Source organism: Seriola dumerili, unplaced genomic scaffold (assembly GCF_002260705.1).
Source record: "Seriola dumerili isolate Sdu_G_001 unplaced genomic scaffold, Sdu_1.0 BDQW01000092.1, whole genome shotgun sequence".
Classification (NCBI taxonomy): domain Eukaryota; kingdom Metazoa; phylum Chordata; class Actinopteri; order Carangiformes; family Carangidae; genus Seriola; species Seriola dumerili.
This window is the reverse complement of record NW_019174347.1, coordinates 1,086,647-1,107,142: the sequence shown is the minus strand read 5'-3', so window position 1 is coordinate 1,107,142 and position 20,496 is coordinate 1,086,647. Positions and strand designations below refer to the sequence as shown.

The window sequence follows — 20,496 nt, the reverse complement described above, 5'->3', positions numbered from 1 at the left end:
GGGAAGGATTTGCCAACTTTGCTCAGGGGAGGCTGATTGGATGCAAAAATCCTGAAAGTGAGATGTTGGCGCGGTGGAGCACGGGGGTCTGCAGGGGAAGCTCATGGTGCACTTTTGAAGGAGATGAGGGATTGTACGAGCGGTGTTAATGGGAATGTTGTGCTCTGAAAAGCTCATTTGGTTAATGGGGCTCACCTCAAAACTATTATGGCAAGATAAGGGGGCCTCTCTGCGGGACTATTTCTAGAAAATGAGATTAGAAATTATAGGACGCCACCAGCGCCGGGGCACAGTGATCGCAGTGTGGCAACGAAACAATCACGGCAACATTATCCTTCATCTCCCATGCGTTATATGAGCACCCAATCTAATAGCCCCAACAGCTGAAGTTACAGAGCCTGATAACAATCCCACCAGCTCACCTCATTCGCTAAAATCGATATTGGAACCTGCTCTGTTCAGGCTGGAGGAGAAAAAACAAAAAAAACAACGGCTGAACAAAACAACCAACATCCAACAGACGGACACAGAGTCATCCTGTGTCCTCTTTAACTGAATCTGCTGACCCTAATTCATCTAACCTCTGTGCCAGCAGCTGTTAATCATGTTGGTTATCCAGTGTGCATGTTGTTTTTGAGGACGTTCTCTGAGGACTTCGGTGGTTAGGACAATAATTCACTATCAACCTTCAGTGGAATCTAATTGTGATGTAATCACGTTTCGTCCGAATTCATTGTTTTATTTATTTCGTCACATCATATCAGTTTGATTATTTTTGGTTGATTTTCATAATATTTGCAATGTTCATAGGGCAGAAACTATCCGTCCGTTTAATTGATCGACAGAATTAATCAGCAGCTATTTTTAATAATTGATCAATTAATTGTTTGTCATTTGCAGAAAATGACAAAATGCTGCACCCTCAATCACTTTGGGTTTTGGACTGTTTGTTGTTACCTTTGTCTATAGGAAACTTTAACTGGTATTTTTCAACAGTTTCTAGACCAAACAGTTACTGGATTAATTGGTTTTATTGATAATGAAAATAAAAATTTGTTGCATCCCTACATGTACAGCTGATAAATTAAAGGTCCCATATAGTATAAAAGTAGATGTCCATGTGTTCTTTGATTATAGATCAGTTCTAGGTTCTATATTAATACTGTGAAAGTATCAAAGCCTCAGTCCACAGAGAAATGCACACAGCCTGTATTCAGAAACTGAGCCTTAAAACCAGCCGTCAGGACTTCTGGAACTTTGTGATGTCACAACAAAGCAGTCGCTGCCCTCAGCCACGCCCCAAGCCCCGCCCACTGGCACCAACCATCCAACCTTGCAGGATTTGGACCTGTTGTTGCTGGAGCTCCAGAGAGAAGAGATGTAAAACTACACCGAGATGGTTTTTGGTTCGTAAAAACCACAAATGCATCTTCTCATGGAACCACACTTCCAATAAGACACGTGAAAAGTGTAAAACATGGACCTTTTTAAAGCAGAAAACACCTGGAGAAATGCGTTGAATGCAGATGCCTCTGTACAGGGTGAAAATGATGTGATTCATATGCTGTAGCCTTCACAGTCAATCACTTAAACACGTAATGTTGGTTTCCTTTTGATTTGTTATCCATCTGCATGTCTGCAATGAAGGAAACATCCTTCTGACCCTTGTGATATTGGTTTCGACCTTATCTCCCAGCTCTATTGATGGTGATGATTCCTGACAGGAGAAACAGCTGCGGCCTGTCCACAGTGTGACCGATGCGGGGGAAGGTGGAAGTGAGTGGTCAGAGGTTTATGTGTAATGGAGCCCAGTAAACTTTAAATACGTTTACAGAGGTGACATCACTTTCTTGACTCCACCAGGCCATTTCCCATGACTAAAACCTGGTGTCATTCAGCGCAGCGGCCACTAACCCTTTCCACTCACCAGCTGAAGCCCCTCCCTCTCCTGTCTTTCCACCACACAGGTTAAGTCACCATAAGCCAGTGTGCCAAAGCTCTTGCCGCGCTCTGCTTAATTTGCAGAAGGCTGGGGCTGTTAAGTATTTACAGGCCTTCAGTGGCTCCGTGGAGCAACGATGGGAGTCAGCAGTGATGTTGATGTTGCTCACAGCAGCTGCAGTCAGCTGCCTCATTCAGGAGGGATTGGGAAAGCAATGCAGCTTATCTGCTGCGCTGTGCGACTGAGTCAGTGAGCTGGACATGCTTTATCCTTGGCTAAGGATGTGAGGAATCGCTCTGCGGTCACGACCTTAATTTAAGTGCCATGTGGGTGTAGGTGTATGTGTGTCTGTTTAATAGGAGTAAAGCCTGGTTACAGGAAATCCATGGACCAGTTGCCATTAGTCACCACCGGCCATCAGGGGCGGCCTCTGTGTGTGTGTGTGTTTGTGTGTGTGTGTGTGTGTTCTGGGGGTTGCTGAACTTGCAAGAACGGATTTACAGGAAGTTCATCTGTCACGAATTCTCCTCGGTGTAATTGTGGTGTTTCTGTGGGGAGGCTGGGTAAAGGATGACGGTACAGTTGTTGAAGGGAGCTAACGACAGAGCAGTGCCGGTGTAAACCCCGGCTGTGCCCCCGTGAATGAGCCTCCAAAGAGCAGAGTTGAGCTTCAGGCGAATGAAGAAAGTTTCAAAGTTCTGCAAAGTCCAGAAAGATGTGGAAAAAAAACAAAAAAAACAAAAAAAAACCTCCCAGTAAAACATGATGAATGAAAGAGCCTGTGAGAAAATAGAGTTTCACGGGTGATGCTGGGATCACCGAGGTAGCTGCAGATGAAGCTGTAGATTAAGACGGGTCAGAACTGAAGGTGACACCAGGTCGGCTGGTTCACCTGCGCACTGATACTACTCCACCATGATGGTTTTCTCTTCTGTTGAGCTTTGTTTTGCAGACATCCCACAGTATATCAGTCCTGCTATTCTGCACAATATTTCCTCCATATTGTTATGAAAACAAGTTTTGGATGCCCACACAGTTTACCATGAGCGTAGGCACGTCAAACTACATGGTGCATTTGTGTGCTGTAAGATAACTGACACTCGGTGTATATGCACAAAGAGTGTGGGAGGAGGTTTGGACGTGGGAACTGAATAATCATGAACTCGTGGCTCGTCTATATTGGTTGTCAGTGTGTACATGCTGTGATATCATCATCGTACAAAAGAAAAACAAAATAGGAAAGTAAAAAAAAAAAAGAAAAAAGAAAGTAGTACAAACACAGAGCCGTGAAGCCCCTCGGCCGTTTTCTTATCATCGCCATGTTGCGCCTGTGACCCACCACATCTGGCTCTATTTATGGCCTCTCTGCTTGTGTTAGCTGTGATGTTATGACAGCGGAGTGACTGTGGAGCTTACACTAAGAGGACACAGAGCCCGTCTCCATGGGGGCTCTTTAGGTCAGTGCCCCCATTTAAACAAAAAATAAAAAAAAGACAAGCCCCTGAGGTTTTTCAGCAGTGTGTTTGCAGTGCAGCTGCTCCTCTCGTCTTGTCCATTCTCATATGTTTTTTTTTTGTTTTGTTTTTTTTTAATGTTTTCTCTCACAGGAAGTTTACTGAAGACTGAACGCTCTTAGAGGGAGATCCTCAAAGGGGGGGTCTCAGCCCCTAACGCCCCACCAACCTCCCCATCTTCAAAACCCTACACCCCCTGAGAGAAGTCGGAGGAACTGGTGGATTGGGAAATCATTTTGCGCAACAAAACCTGTCTGTAAGTTCAGTTGTGATGCTTTGTACACACATTTAAATGCCTCCAGTTTCTGCTATGTTGAGTTTTGACCTCCTTTTATTGTCTGATTGCTTCTTCTTTTTTTTTTTTTTGTGCGTTCCTTGTGGTTTTGGAAAAAGCAAAAACACTCAATCAATACACACACAATCAATAGAATATCTCAAAATACTATCTGTTATTTTTATTATTATTATTTTTTGGCCTTTTGGTGCCTTTAATGGACAGGACAGTAGAGAGACAGGAATAGGGAGGCAGAGAGAGGGGGAATGACACGCAGGAAAGGGCCGTCCGAAGCGGGAGTCAAACCGGGGGCCAGCTGCAGCGAGGACTGTGGCCTCTATATATGAGGCGCCTGCGCTACGCGACGCCCCGAAATACTATCTGTTTGCTTGTGGTATTTCTGTTTGTGCATGATAAAGACAATCAATACAACTCCAGTAATGTTCCACATGTTCCCTTAAAAAATACCACACAAACAAACAAACACAATAATGACAAGAACGGCAACAAAACTGAATTAAAACAGATTCTAATTTGAATTTGAATTCCTCTGCCAGATTGTAATTGGTGAAGAGAAATACAGCTGAGCTCTGCCCATTTTGCTTAGGCAAAAACACAGCTACTGAAATCTGTTTTAGAAAATTTGGCAAAAAAAAAAAAGATCAGAACCCGTCAATCATAATCAGAAAATGTTTTTAGCGCCTCTAAGATGCGGAATAACATTTAATATTATTTGACGAGCTCTGGATCCCTTTTAAAATATTACATCTCATATTGGTGCCAGCTTCACTGCACAACTACAAACTGTACAGAAATGAATCCTTTATATATAAAAAAAAAGAAGCTGTCTCTGTTATTTTGAGCAATTTGAGTTTTTTTTTTTTTGTCAGCGACTTCAGTTTCTTAAGCAGCGCTCTTATCTGAGCGTTGGGGTGTGTTTTTACACGCGCTCGATAGCACACTCGTAGAAATTCCTCACAATACAGTGGGCCGTTTAGATGCATGCAGGAAATAATGACATATTTGTCTACTATAATTTCCAGTTCAGACACTGTGAGGCTCAGATTGGTCACATTAATGGAGAGGAAGCTTGTCTGCCATTTAATGGCTCTCCCCTATCGCACCCAGAGCCGCTTGTATAAACCGTGATTTTGAAGTGTTTTTCCAAAGTGACAAAAAAGACTCTCGAGAGCTTTCAGTCTGTCTCTGCCTCACACGCCCAGGTAGACAAATAAACAGGGGTTACGTCCCCATGAGCTCGTATTTGCAGCGATTAAACAGTACAAACGCTCACCGACGCTATCTCTTTATTCATGCCCACTTTCAAAGCGCCGCTATTGTGCCGCGCGATCCCTCGTTCGGCCGCCCGTGCCTACATGCGACATGAGGCCATTGTGGGGCATTGTGTGTCAGTTAAAGTGGATGGAAGGCCCACTACTTTTCCATTGCTCTCTGCTGACAGCGGGGGAAACAATACGCGACGGTCGGGTTTGGAGGGTTGAATATACAGCAACGGGCTTTTTGAACTGGATCGCTGGCATCATGGTGGCATGAGGGCTCCTGGTGCGGACAGCCATTTTCTGCCTGTCATTATTGATGACACAAAGACGTATCAAAGGGGGTGAAATGGGACAGAATGGTAGTCAATGCGGGTGCACAGGCGTGAAACATGATCAGACCGCTGAGCTGAATAGAGGTATTATTGTGCCAAAAAAAAGAGAGAGAGAGAGAGAGAGAGAGAGAGACGGAGGCAGAAAGAGACTGAGTGGCATTGCTTTCATATCTTGTCACCCACTCACTTGACAATGCAGGCACTGTGTCCTTCCCACTATAAATGAAGCTTAGCCTGATGCATAGTTTGGATGTATGACCGGTTGTTCATGGCCCACATGATTTACAGGAGAAAAAAAACAAAAATCGAAAAGATCTTTGTGTCCCGAAGCAAAACATCAGAAAGCTCTCTGCAGATCCTGCGCTACGCCTCAATCTGCACAACTGTAAAGCAAGTTAAACCCTCACACCTGCATCATGTCATTCATAGCCATGTATTATCATTGTTATTATTATTTTTCTGTCTTTATATATAACACAGTCGCTGTGTCCTACACCCCGCCACCTCTCTGCAGGAACCGGGTTTTAACACCTGTCTGGGCAGGTATCAAATCAAGGAAACGTTCCACCCAGTCAGTGCCACACTGAGAATGCAGCTGTCTCAGTTTGTTCTTTTCTGTTTTTTTTATGATTAATTTTATATTAATTCTTTGGCACGTCTGGTCCAGATTTGAACATAGGGTGTTGCAGGTACGTGGTTCGCACCTGAGCCAGCTGAGTCGCCAGGAAGCCCCTCCCCCATGTGTATATTTCTTGTCTTTGCCCTCTGATAAACTCCAGTTGACCCCTCTCGCTGCTCGCCCTGAGGACCGCAGTCTTTGTCACTGCCCTTATTTTCTCCTTCTTTTCCTTTTTTCTCCTTCACGTTCTTCCCTGAGTCGTGCTCTTGCTCAATGTTAAATGAGGGCAAGGCCACACTTGGATGTGCTGTGACAAATTGGCACAGAGGAGGCAGATGGTGACGGGGAGGAGACTGGTTGTCATGCCATTTGCTGCAGCGACATGAATTGATCTCCGTGCCGCAGAGCAACCACACATGCTCCACTTGTGTAATCCTGACTTTGGTTACCCCACACACACACACACACACACACACACACACACACACACACACACACACACACACCCCAGCGAACTCTGACACACAAGCCACCCTACATCAGCCTTCCGTCCCCATTAGTATCAATGATGTGTGCAGCGGAGGCGCTTGCTAACTGTCAGAGGCTCTCTGCTCGGCTCCGCTCGGAGAGCCAAAGGGATGCTGAGGGATTTTGACAGAGAGACAGAGCTCAGACTAATGGTAGGCTGGTGGGACTCTGGGAGCCTTAACACGCAGCCTACTATAGAGACACATACCGTCACTGCTGTACTGTACATGTCGGCAGGCTGTTCTATTTACAGATCTGCTGTCTTAACAATGTTTACCCATGAGGCTCCGCTACAGCTTGACTAAAATCCCCATGGGTGTTTTTCATTGCAGCATGACGTCTGTTAAGATCATAGTTTGTCTGACAGGACTGGCATTGCTTATTAGGCTGTGTCCCTGGGATGTGAAAATGTTTCCCCAGTTGGGTTTTTTTTTTTTTTTTCTTTACAGTTGCATTGGGCAGGGACTTTAAAAATACACCCATCTTAGCTGAAGTCATGTGGGGCTGCCTGAGCCGACAGGAGGTGAAGAATTAAAGACAAAGTCAACTTTTCTTGCTAATGTTGGATCTCTTGACCCTTTGGCAGAAAGCATCACAGGTCAGGTAGATCAGTGTGAAGCTCGTTGAAGCTGTGTGTGTCTGTGAGACAGTTAAAGAGCAGCAGCAAACCTCACCGGACGCCTCACTAATGGAATTCACACCTTTTTTTTTTTTTTGACATTTTGAAAAAGCCGGTGTGCAGAACTACATTTCCTTTCACTAAAAACCACTTGCAAATGGACAAGCCTTCACTGCAAGCCCTGGATTTTGTATCTAATGTCTTATTTAAATTACTTGAAATAGGCGACATTGAACTCTAGTTTGTTTCCACCGTAAAAGTAAAAAACGTCAGCACCTCTGTGGCTCTTTCCAAATAGCATATGTAAAGATTTATGGATCAGCAAATTTGAAACATCCTCATGCTGCTCTCCTAAGTGTCCTATGCTTCAACGTCCTGTGCGTTCACTCTGAACTTGGAAAATGCGGCTTCAGTTTTTCTGCATCAAACAACACACACTCAAGATGGACACATTCACGATGATGTCAAACCACCTCACCTCAGTGTGTGAATGCTTTCACTGAGTATTTCCTTCTTCTTCGAGGCTTAAATGAATAGAAAACAAACGCCCTCTTCACCGCCTTCCATTAAAAGTTCTCTCTAGTAACACTGGTGGAACTCATATTCGAGTCTCAGTGTAACTTCTATGATTAGTGTGAAAACCCTCTTCTTGTTTTCCTGGAGTGGAGGAATATCTTGACATGTTGTTCACCAGTCTTCCTTCTGTTTACAGCGGACACCTAACGAGCTCAGTAGTTAGCAGACATGAGCTGTACTCGAACATCTGAGTTGCGATTCCCAGCAACTGTAGTAAAAAGTAGTGGAAGCCAAGCTCACAAGGTTTGGCCGCAACATTTGGAAGTGTGTTTTAATGTCTGTTGGCTCCCTGAGTAAAGCGCCACAGATGCCGGTACATATAAAGTCAACATGCCAACCAAGTGTTTCAAATTCCTACATCAGTGTTGAGTAACTGGCGTGTTTTTCAATACAGAGCCATAAAAAGCTTCAGTTTGTAGCTTAAGTAACACAAGTGAACATCACCAACTCTTTATATGGTGTTAAAAAACACAGAGGAAACCAATCTGCCCGTCACTTTATGGCTCCAAATTGAGGTAACCATAAAAAAAAATCCAGGTTTTCAAATGGATGAGGTTTGTTAATGGATCAGATTCTCTTTTCATTAAAAGCCAGCGTTCAGTCTGCAGGAGGAAGGAAGGGATAATTAGTGGCTCGGGGTCTCCACACGTGGAACGTGACAGGATGACTTTCCCACGGTTGTTTAATATTCAGTGAAGCTGAGAGCCATAAGTAGGGGGGGGGGGGGGGGGGGGGTGGATCGATCAGCAGACGTGCTGCATTCCCTGGCTTCCTAACAGCCAACTGTGGAGTCATCTGAGTGGGAGTTGTGATGCTCTCCCTCAGCTCCTCAGGCCACCGGAGGAAACATAAAATGTAAATGATGAAAAGCGAGAAAACACAGGAGCAAAGTTCTCAAACGGTCGACACCCGTTCAGGATTTTCCTCTCAAGCAGTGAAAAAGAATAATTTCAATCAATCTGAACTGGTATTCAACGGAACGACAGAGAGAACTGTATCGACTTTCCTCTGCAACACGCCTCTCAGACGAATGTTTGGACTTCAAAGAAACTTTTTGCTGACTTTCATGTTTATCAACGGCTAATTATCCTCACGTGGTAAAGCTGAAATGATGCAACTCGAGGGGGCCAAGCAAGAAAAAAAAAAAAAAATATGCACAAAACCTCACACAGCATGCAACTTTCCACACGCTATTAGACACTCAGAGACGCTGGACAGGAGCCAGTTTCTTACAAGAAAAAGGCACAAAATTCAATTGCACGTCCATGCCCGAGCACAGAGAGCACGCTGTGAGGAGAAAAACAGCCCCTCCGTTCGCGATAACAGCTCTTTCACTGTCAGCACAAACAATCTGCAGACCTTACTCCCTCCCCCCCAACAACCAGGACAGCGTTCACATTTGCCATATTCACAGAGAAAAGGAAAAGCTCAGAGAACGTGGAGTGCAAAAACAAATCTGCAGCCCAGTTTAAATAAATCATCTCCCTGTAATGGGGAGAGAAATCCCCTCTTAAAGAGCATAACTGCTTCTACAGTGTCAGCAAACATGGCTGCAGCCCTGCCGCACACCGCTCTGCCTCAACATCTGTGTCAGGAGCAGGATCCGGGTACTGTGGCTGTGCGCCTTGCTTTAACCTCAATCCTCTGACGTCCCACAGCAATTTGCATCCCTGCGCTCGGGTTTGAAACATTTAGTAAATTTGGATAATGAGCGTGGGATCATTTAAGAGTTGAGGTGAAAGTCAGGAAGCCCTCCAAAGCGCGACTCAAGGCTGTTTATAATTACAATTCAAATGAGCGAAGGGTCAACAGTTTGATATATTTTTGTCTTAAACAACATGCAAAGGTCACAAAATAGTGAATTTTATTGAAGAGTTGGGCCTGGGATTTGGTTTAATTTATGGTAATATTCTCTGCTATTGAATAATATTTACTTTAAGGGCAAAACCCAAATTAATTCAATTATACTAAAGTTCATATATTTGCCTGTTAAAGTTGTGTCACTTTCACCCTTCAGATAACTCCTGCACATTAAAATTGATCCACTTGGACAGTTGGCTGCGATTCAAAATAGCTGCTTGAGATGGAATAGGATCTCTGTTTTTTAGCCTTTGGCAGTTTGCACTTGTCTGCTTGACACCGTCTCCGTGCACGTGTTTGCCAAAGAGAAATAGTGATTTGGTTTTTTTTTGGTTTTTTTATGCCTCGGCGCCAACGACAGTCAGGGCCAGAGGCATCATGTTTTCAAGTTCTGTCCATCCGTCCATCCATCGTGAACGTGATATCTCAGTAACACCTTGAGGGAACCTCTTGTAATTCGACACAAACATTCATTAGGAGTCAAAGATAAACCGATTAGAGTCTGGTGGTCAAAGGTCAAAGGACAAAGTCACTGTGACCTCACGAAAAAAACGTTTTCAGCCATAACTCATGAATTCATGCGCTAATTGTGACAATTAAATAAAGTGCTAACATTTTATATCCAAAGGGTCAAAGGTCAACATAATCAACATAATATATAATCAAGGCTGTAACTCAGGAAGGGGAGATTGTGACTATATTTCCTGCAACTTGGTGAGTTGGTGGCAAGGCTTTTTTCTTTTTTTCTTTTTTGTGCCATCACTGGTGGACTGTCACCAATTAGCTTCAGGTATCTGATGTAACAGCAGTGGCTGAAGGTCATTTGTAACATTAGATTAGCTCTGTGTCTATATCTGTTTTCCAGTGTGTTTGGTTTGTCGACAACAGGGTTTATCGACAGGAAGGGACAATTTATTGAATGATAGACTTCAGGGTTCGAGTCCTCTAAATGTACTCTATCCTAACAGAGTGTGGAAATTGTATTGCAGGCAGCGTTGGGAAACAGCCAGCTCAAATAGATCAGAAAGCCACACAGTTATAAACTGAACATCAGTGTTTTTTTTTGTTTTTTGTTTTTTTTCTTGCGAGGCAGCAGCACATATAGTGATCTCAGCCCTGGCTGCAGCCAAAAGACTTGGAGGCGAGAGGCGAGAGCAGGCCTCAAAGCTTTGTGTTTTTTAATGACAGAATGTGCTCCGTAATTGAGAAGACTGATTAAAAACCCTTTGTGTCATGGTCCGGGCGGCAGCAGCATATGGCCGAAGGGCTTAAGCACACAGAGAAGACATCTGCAGCACCAAATCACTGAGACTGAAGCAAGGGAATGAAATCACAGAGATTAAAGTGACTCTGCCTCGTTCCTCTTCTGGAGAAATGGCTCATTTGTGAATGCCACCAGTCAGAGTTTTTAATAGTGACACAGTGTAACGCTGTTGTTAAAGCTGAACGACAGTTTAGTCTAACAGGCTTTTTAAATTGAGTTATTTTGGCCAGTTTTTGAGCAGACACTCGAATTTGATGATGGAGTTTAGAATAATTTGTTAGTTGGAATGTACTTTATTAAAACACTTCACACACTAACACACGGGCGAGGGAATAATAAATGTTGTATTAGTTGTAAATATGCCAGCACAAGATAATGTCAAGATGTCAGGACACTACTGAACAAAGTTAACATAGAAGAGTTTCTTAATTCTGAATTAAACCTGGGTTATACCAGCTTGTTCAACGCCGTGGTTTTCCTTTGCATTAGCTGTGGGTATGTACGGCAAAGTTCAATCATGCGGTGCAACAATAACATACATGATCCGACTGCAGCTCCAAAAATACATGTATATAAACTCAAACGGCTTCTGCTGCTGATGAATATATCTCGATTCAAAAACAAATACAGAAAACACAACAAACTTTGGCGCTGTAGAACATACAGTGTGAATATTGTGCTCGTCAGCACTAAGGTTTCACAAATAAAGCAGATTCATTCCTTTGGTGCTAACCTGCAAACCCCCACCATCGTCCCTCTGGGCACATTATTGATTTTTCTTAGTTTTAGCCTTAGTTTTAGTTTGAGTGTGAGCAGATTTCTCAGAAACTTTACAGTCGTTGGGAGTCTTGTAAACTCCCCAGAGTGTTCTCCCTAGAACCCAAAACAGTCTGTCTGACTACCTTTCTCTCCGTTTAATTCTATTCTATTTTATTTATATAGTCATGGCTAGTCAAACTCACTGGATGTGTCGCTGCATCCTGGGCTCGGCGCCCGCCCGAGATGAATGTGATTGGTTTAAAGAAATGCAGACAATGCAGCCAGAAAGTTTTTTTTTTTTTCCTCGGTAGCAGAATGATAAAAGGAGCAGCCAGACCTCTCCCCAGCACTGACACGGCCCTGTGGAGATAGATCTGGCTATGCAAGACTAAGTCCAAGTAATTATAACATACATTATCTCAAAGCACTTTACACAGTAAGATCAAGACCTTTCAGTGTTATAGGGAGAAACAGTTTCCACCATGAGAAGCTCTTGGTGACTGTGGAGAGGGGACAGACCCAGAAACCGAACCGGACTCAGGGGTTTCCGTCCGTCTTGAGTGGTTGGGTTGAGAGGAGAGAAATGGAGGAGAAAGGGAGACCAGGAACAGCTGCAAATGCTCTTTTCAAGCCCTGTCAGACTGATAATAATAGTAATACAACTATTATTTACCTTTCCTATTTATTATTCTGACTCTCCGGTCTATGGAGGCTCACCTGAGAGCTTGTACCTCCTCCTCAGTTTGGCTTTTGAGTCTTTGTGTGCTTTTATCTTGCCAGACTTTACAGCTCCCGGAACAATCTCACCGCTGTTCTGGTTTTAAGTGATGGTGTCAATTATTGAAAGAGGATCATTTTTTATAGCTCACACAGGTTCATCAGTACCCGGCACATAGTGTTGAAACGAAGAACAACATGGCACCTGCTCCACAGAGGCTCGTACATAATGAAAAATATGCAGCGATTGAGCATCAAGGTCATCGCGGCGGAGGATTTCTCGAGAGGGCTGAGAAATCATCGGCGGAGTGAGCAAATAAGGCCAGGTGGCTGATGAACTCCAGAATAGTTTGACAAACCCTATCACCAGTGACAAATGAAAGTGTCAGCGGCCACCCTGTGCGGTATCACATTCCCTGTGTTGTTCTGTGATAAGCCTCGCCGCTGATATGAGCCAGCAGCACACGGCTGTCTGCAGGAATGGTTTGAGGCCATGAGGACGGAGGTACAGTAACAGGAGACCCGGGCAGATGCTTGTCTCCGAGTATTGATTGGGCCAGACGTCCAGACGACTGTTACAGACGCAGGCTGGGCTGGTGGCCACTTCTCTGTTCATCTTCGACGCAGCCGAAAGGAAGTGTTCTGAAAATTTGACATGACACACTGTCACACAGCGCCAGCGGCTAAAGGAATTTATTTCCTGGGTACATACATCCTTTTGCTATCACACATTTAAAGACACCAAGCTCCGTTGTGTCATTCAGAGACACAGGCAGTTTGAAATTACATTCTCACGCAGTGCTTATGTTGCACGCCGTGTGTCCTTGTTTTGCTTTGTTTTGTTTTTTTTCCTGTAGTGGCTTTTGTGTCAAAAAACCTTCTGGAAGCCGCAGCCACACGTCACTGCAGAGCTGTACATAAATAATGGCTAACTGCATAGAAAAGTGGCAGAAAGGCTGAAAAGAGTGTCGTGGTGTGGATGTCAGTTGGGTTAAGGTTGCTAGTAAGTGTGACAGGAAGATTTACAGTAACTGTGACATAGGAAAGTGGTGTGTTGTTGTGAGTTAGGTAAATTCGTAAAGTAACTAATTTATCATGCAGCTAGAGTCAGGCATTCCCAAATATATAACCAAGTAAATAATAAATACCAATGTTCAGTGATAGTGCTTATAACGTCAAGACAGGATATTCTTTTACTCCATTTTAACAAGCAGCAACCTCCAGGGTTGAAAAATGAAGCTAACACTGAACTGCCAAAAACAACAATTCCTCTATTGACCACTAGAGCTCTGGCTACAAAAGTGAGTCAATCGCCATAGACTCCCATGTTAAAATGTCCAACTTTACAGCAGAAATGAACACATCCTGGTACAACAAAAACAGTTTTGGTTTCTATAGTTAATTTCCTGCTTCATGACAACTGTGAATTTTTATATAACTCACCTATTTAATATTTATTGAGGCTTAAAGTTCTGCATAATTGAGGGTGTGGCTGCTTTAAGTGAGGGAAGGAAGGTGAATGTAACCAGCATTGGCGGAAGTCTCAGCTCCACACACGCCCCACCTCTTTGCCCATGCCTGGAGTTAGGCAAAGTCAGGCACTGCTAAGATGACAATTGCAGAGCAGCTCACTCTGAGCTTCAAAACTGCTTTTCAGAAACCTGTGGGTGACGTCACAGAGGCTACATCCATCTTTATTTACAGTCTATGACTTTTAATCGCATTTTATCAAAGACATCGCCATTTATGACAAATTACTGTTTATTGTTGACATACGTTGTTTTCTTTTTTTTTCTTACATATGACAATCGGGAAAAAGGAATAGATATGAATTAACATAAATCAGAATCAATTCATTCTACATGATTCACAGTTGATACAAAAATATGAGATACTTACAGTATATACCCAGACAGCTGCCATCAGTCGTTACATTACTTCAAGGTAAAATTGAGATTTATCTTTTCTGAAATTGTCATTTCTCTGTTAGAAACATTACATATTTGAACTATTAGACGCAGCTGAAACTGCCGAGTCATGCAAGCAAAACAACCAGCTGTTGCTTGACAACTGAGGACCTTTGACTGTGGCTGTCAGATGGACTGGATATGTCATCTGAAATGCCTCTCAGTATACAAGCATCCCAACAGACGCACACACTTTCTCTCGCTCCTTTTACGCAGATACATTCAGCCTCTTGTCAGGGCAGCCACAAGAGTAATGGCCCCGGGTCTCCTCCTGAACATAGACTAATGAGAATCTCAAATCCGACAAACAGAGTGCATTTATCACGCACTCGAACTTAATGACACCACCACCCAGGCTCGACCGCACGCTCACGCCAGCATCCAGCCCCATTATAGATGGCCCCGTTTGTCCCCTCGCTTTTCCTATTATTATAACTATTATTATTATAGCTACGTGGTCATACCTTGTGGAGGGATGGAGAGAGAGGAGGAAGAGGAGGAGGTGGGGAAGAACAGAATCAGACTCAGTGGTATGTCTGCTTGCTCACAGAGCCTTTGTTTTTCCTCTCTGTCTTATTTCTTCCTGTCCCCCCGCCCAACCCCATCCCCCTCTCCATCCCTCCCAGTGTGAATCGGTCTATTCTCAACTTCTTTTATTATCTTTGTGTCTGCTTCACTCGAGCCTCTAAAAACTGAAAATGCAGATGAGTGGAACACTTCAGCGCAGGAATGGCGAGAGCGTCGACAGATGAATACTACACACGCCGCTTTGATCTACCACTATGAAGTGTTGTTTTGTGTTTTCGGGGTGACATGCAGCTTTGCACAAGGACTCTTGACTTGAGAAACTTTAAAGAAGTGTCTGTCAAGGAAACATGGATTTTCAAACGGTTCGACCTCTACTAAGCAGCATGTTGCTTATGTTCAGCGATTTAGAGGGAAACAGTGACTATTTGAGGCTATTGTCTTATATTAACATCCCTCTGTTTTATAATCTTAAATCTCAAACGGTAGAAAAGACTAGTGCTCAGTTTAGTGGTTACACATGTCCAGGTAGACGTAATGACATCCTAATTACAATGGCTATATAATCCGCAGTGTCCATTGCAGTGATCTTTACATTGGGAAGAGGGAGGGGATATTTGAGCCCTAATTAGTTGGTCTTCTAAGCAGGCCCCGTCGCTTCTAATGACTGTTGGGGATTTAGACGGAGATAAGAGCTTATCCTTCTTAAGTGCTGGAAAGGCGACATTATCTAAACTGAAATCCGGGCCGAGCTGGAACACGCAGCTCAGACACATTAGACACACGCGGAGACGCAAGCAGGCAACACTCTGACTTAGCAAAAACGTCAGCGCCCAATGCGACAGTAAAGACGCTGCGTTGTCAGAAGAACAATGGACGGCGGTGATTGATGCCTGTGATGCCGCCTCAGAGAGTGAAGCAGACTGGGGGACGGGTCTATTTAGGAAAGGTTCATCTAACACTCATTTACTGTGTCAGCTCAGGATCTGGGCTAATTTCTCCAGCTCTGACTCAGACAACCTGAGGCGAAAGGTTCAAGCTTAAATCGGTATGAGCAAGGCAGTGAGAGTAGTCATGTAATAACTCCACGCTGTGTGCAGTCATGTGAGGAAAAACCAAAATTTGATTCAAAGGAGACAATATTAACAATGTATTTTCTGTTAAAGAAGCTGTGTGTAAGTTTTGCTATTGCTACATAGCTAGCATTAGCATTAGTAGCTGTTTACTTTCCAGTCTAGAGGAAACGTTGGAAACGAGTTCAGCATCAAACTTTTTTGTCTACATTTGGCACAGACTCCATCATGTGGCTCATCAGCTTGGCCTCCACTGATTTTCTCTAGTGAAATAATGTGGAAAGAAACACAGTGAAAGTGTCTAAGTCATCAACATGAATCCTACTTTGTTTTCTCTATATATATCTAATCTGCAAAGGGATGCTAGACGAATGTTATCTTAAACCGTGTTGTAGCTTTAAAAAAAATGTCATCGTTTGACAAATACTACTAGGTTTTGTATCTTGGATGGACCTAACAGCACAAACTGACGGTTTCATAATCCTCTTGTCTTTACCAAAAGAGAATAGTATTTGCAGCAAAGTGCTCTGTATTTAGTCTTTTTTTTCTTTTTTTTTTGTAGTCGTGTTTAATTCTTAAATCTTGAAAAGCTTTAATGGCACGTCTTCTGTTAGCAAAAAAAAGTAGTGAGCTTTTTTTTATTTTCAGAAATGATAAAACAGGCAAAGAAGAAGAAACAAAATGATCTCCACCATGTTTCTAGTCCACAGAGTTCCCTATAGCAGCAGAATCTAAAGTGCTTAATTAGTCCCAATGGAAAATTGCAGGCAATCATACCACAAGGGTAAAGCTTAGGAACGGTCACTTTTATTCTTTCGTGGTGTCAGATAATCATCATCATCATCATCATCATCGTGTATTTGTCTCATTCGACTACTGTGACTTACCATTAAAGTAATCCAGCACTGTTGATAATTTGGTGCTGCCTGTGATGCTCAGTGCAATTGAAGCAAGACCTGCCAGCCTGAAGCTGAGTAGTGGAATTGATTGTCTGGCTGATTCCAGACCAGTGGGCTGTGAGACACTGTCATTCCTCTCTCCTCCTCCTTCCTCCTCCTCTTCCTCGTTTAGATTTACTGTCTTTCCCGCTGTCACTGTTCACGTCCCGTTCCTCTGCCTCGCGCCCCAGCTCCTGCTACCTTCATCCCATGTACCATGACACAGTGTAGCCTTTGATGGAGGGAGCCACACTGCTCCTTAGTGTAGGATTGCCCGTGGCCATTGACTTTTCTTGGGAGTGACGGAGTTGTTAGAGCCATAAAATGAGATAAACTGAGCTTGAAAGCTTCTGGGTCTTTCAGTGTGTGTTTAGATGATATCATCAGTGTGAGACAGCGGTAATAAAAGTGAGGTCAGCTGCCACCGTAGGCTACTGCCCTGAAAGGTAGCGCTGTCCTGATACGACTGCTGTCTCATTTCATCTCTCCTCTCAAGGCTCCTGGTGTGTGATGAAGCTGACGCGTGGATGTCGGGTTTGAGCAGAAAAGGCATCTAATAATTGGATGCATGCTCTACGTAGAGAGACTGTTTGTCCCAAAGACAATGATAAAGTGTTTAATCTTCCCAGGAACAGTGAACCACACAGGCATGATGATGCCATTATCTCTCCGAGGCACTCTCGCCGAGAAGCCTCACTCTTACCCTTGATTTATATTTCCCTTCATCAGCATCGACCACTCAGATTGCAAAAATCATTCATTTATAAAAAGCCGGGCTTGCCGCTTTTGTTCTTGTTCAAGTGAAATTTACCAAACGTGCTTTTGTCACACATTCCCTTGGTAGCCCCCCCCCCTCCTTATAATCTTGTTGGGGTAATGTGACAGGGATGGATCTTCTGGGTGACGGCTGTGTGATTGCCTTTGCTAACAAGGGATAAAGGCAGAGGAAGAATTTTCACAGCTATTTATCTTCCTTTGATCAATTCTCAACTACTCTGCCTTCCTGTGTCTTATCATCTGAGCAGAAAGCCTCTGTTGTGGCACACTGGAAACTGTGAGCTCATCTTTTGTCAAGACTAACAGGAATAAGCAGGAGGCCACCTCGTTGCATCATAGAGAAAAAAGATTCTCACACAGAGTGAAGGCAAAAAAAAAAACTAGGTATCTGAAATCTCATCTCCTCAGCACTCGCACAGTTCCCTCATTTGAAGGAGCCAAAGTGTAGAGATATGCCACTCATAATTCACTCTTCGTCGGGAGGGAATAAAAGTTCCGGTAGATTGATAATTCATGCAGGATGTCTTTCAAAATAGGAAGCGCAAAGACTTTGGACTGCGAACAGTGCAGCAAGCTAATTGGTACCACAGGGGAGATAGAGATCAAAGAGCCTCTGTGTTAATAGTGAAGGCTCACTCTCTTTTTGTTCGCCACTGAGTTAATGGACACAAAGCCACCGTGAAGTCCTCAAAGTGGTGGTCCTGAGCAGCAGCAGCAGCAGCAGCAGCAGCAGCAGCAAACTTGATAGTGAGAGTTACCTGTCTCCTCTCCGGGCTCTGAGTTAGTCCCCTCAAATGTAACGGAAATGTCACATTTTCCTTGATCTAATTAAGGACCCGGACGAGAAACGTGATATCCTTACGAAAGCCCTCTTACATTCCTGTGCTGCCTGTTGCTTTTTATTGCAGCAATCAAGCTGTGGAGCATAAAACAGCATCACAAGCATAATCAGCTTCCGACTCGCACTAACTCCAAGGCTGGTTGTAAGCTCAGTCATCCTGTGTTGCCATTTGGACAGCTTTACATCAAGTGTAATTCTTGTTGTCGTTGCGGCCTCCCTGGCTCAGCTCTGCTGAAGGGTGAGGTTTTCATTTCGTTTCCCGGGATTGACAACGGAATGGCGGTTTGCCGAGGCAAGTGTTTAGAAATCCGCATCCACAGTGTGATCAAAGCATTAATTAGTTCTTTTGTTTAGTATACACCCATGTACATGTGCAGACACACCAAATGTGATCAAAGGAATGCGGACGAACCACTCAGCTCAGTGCTCTTCCCTTCCCATGAGTTAGTTTGAGGTACCTGTAGGGAGACCAGCTGACATCGCCCCAGCCTTTATCCGACTGCGACTCGGAGCCCAAACCGACACTGGTCTCATGGATTTAGCTCGGTTGGAAAAGCCCATCTCCTGGCAACATGAAAGATTCACCTTGTCTCTCTGTTATCTCTCTCCCCTCAATATATTAAAGCGTTTTATTAGCATATTTTCATCCTGCCTGGTCTGTTAAATGTCTGCTACATCCAGCTAGCTTGTGCCTCTCGTCATGCCCTTGTAGAGGGGTCAGCAGCTCTGTGTGAATCATGACATGCTCAGGCAGCACAATAGTGTGTAAAATATTCCGGTACAGGAGATTATATCTGCTCTTTTCTCCTTTTTCTATCAGCTCTTTTCTCAGTTGGTTTAGCATCAGAGCAGACGACAGCATTAGAACAGGGGTGTTGTAGTTCCATGATGTGCCTACAGATAAACCAGTTAACAGGGGAGAACACTGATTTTACTTTCAAAACAGTGTTGGGGGAAATACCTGTTCACGGTACGCTATTTATCGCATTGTCAATATCGTCCTCATTTAATTTCACAGAAATTTTTGGCTGCCTTTCCTTCTATCATGGGGCTTCCTCGCTGCATGACACGAGATTATGCGATGTTGATTTTAATTTTCATACACAGTTGTATCAAGTAAACGTCTTTGCCAATTAATGAGATGACACACTTGCCCTTGGTTCAGTGATTCCTTTTGTAGATGCACCTTGGCAAGTTATGATACTCGAACACTTCCTTCACCCGCCTCTGAACACTCCGAAGGGATTGTCCCCCGAATCGATAAGTTGGCTGACTCCGGCTGTCGGGTCAGATCCCCGAAATAGAAATGTAAAAAGGGAAAGACACAGAATACAGAAAACAACAACACTCAGCCTGCTTTCCCCTATTGCTCCACGTTTCGTATCTCAAACCCTTGGGGGTTATCCAATTATGACGCCCTTGAGAGAATGACAGTGCTTGGATTTCTGTCAATACAGGGTTCAGGTAGTGTTTCTCAATAACACTCTGAATTATTAATGACAAAGAGATTGAGAGGAGAAAGGAGGTGGATAGTTAACATTCGGGTTTATGTATGAAGAGGAGAAAGAGAGATGAGGGAGGTGGGTTTGCACAAATGCTGCCCGGCATATTTTAAACTGATGTTTGATTTGGTGACCCCCGAGGTAAGGCTTATTTGAAAATGCCATAAGGACCACAGGAGATTGAAGGCGGATCCTGACTGACAGGGAGCACAGAGTGGTCAGGGAATTAAAGGCCTCTCTCAAGATGAATCTAAATAATTAACAGGAGGCAGGGGGATGAAAAGGATTCCACTAGTGCACGCTTGATCCTTCTTCCACTGATACCCCTCTGGGCTTTTTTTCACCCATTGCAAATAGACATGAAGACGATGGATGATGCCTGCAGCAGTTTTGCAGATCGATCAGAGAACCGTCTCACTGTCTGAGTCCTGCATAGATCCCTCTGTGTGAAGTCTGGCCAACACGCTGTCTGCAGAAAGAAGTCCTGAGAGTAGGCCTGACTGGAAGCACTGGTACTTTTTCCCTGAGAGTTTTGCTCATGCACAAAGCAGCGGGTTTTAGTCAACAATTTCCTGGATGGTCAGGGAGA

General features: G+C 43.9%; 1 protein-coding gene across 3 annotated transcripts in view; it reads left to right on the top strand.

The window, feature by feature from the left end:
* LOC111222419 (semaphorin-6D-like) overlaps nt 1-20,496 on the top strand; it is a 152,009-nt gene that overhangs the window by 58,689 nt on the left and 72,824 nt on the right. For all 3 annotated transcript variants that reach the window (XM_022746138.1, XM_022746136.1, XM_022746137.1), the window contains one exon: nt 3,550-3,712. The gene's annotated coding sequence lies outside the window, so the exon portion shown is untranslated. The remainder of the gene's footprint in view (nt 1-3,549; nt 3,713-20,496) is intronic.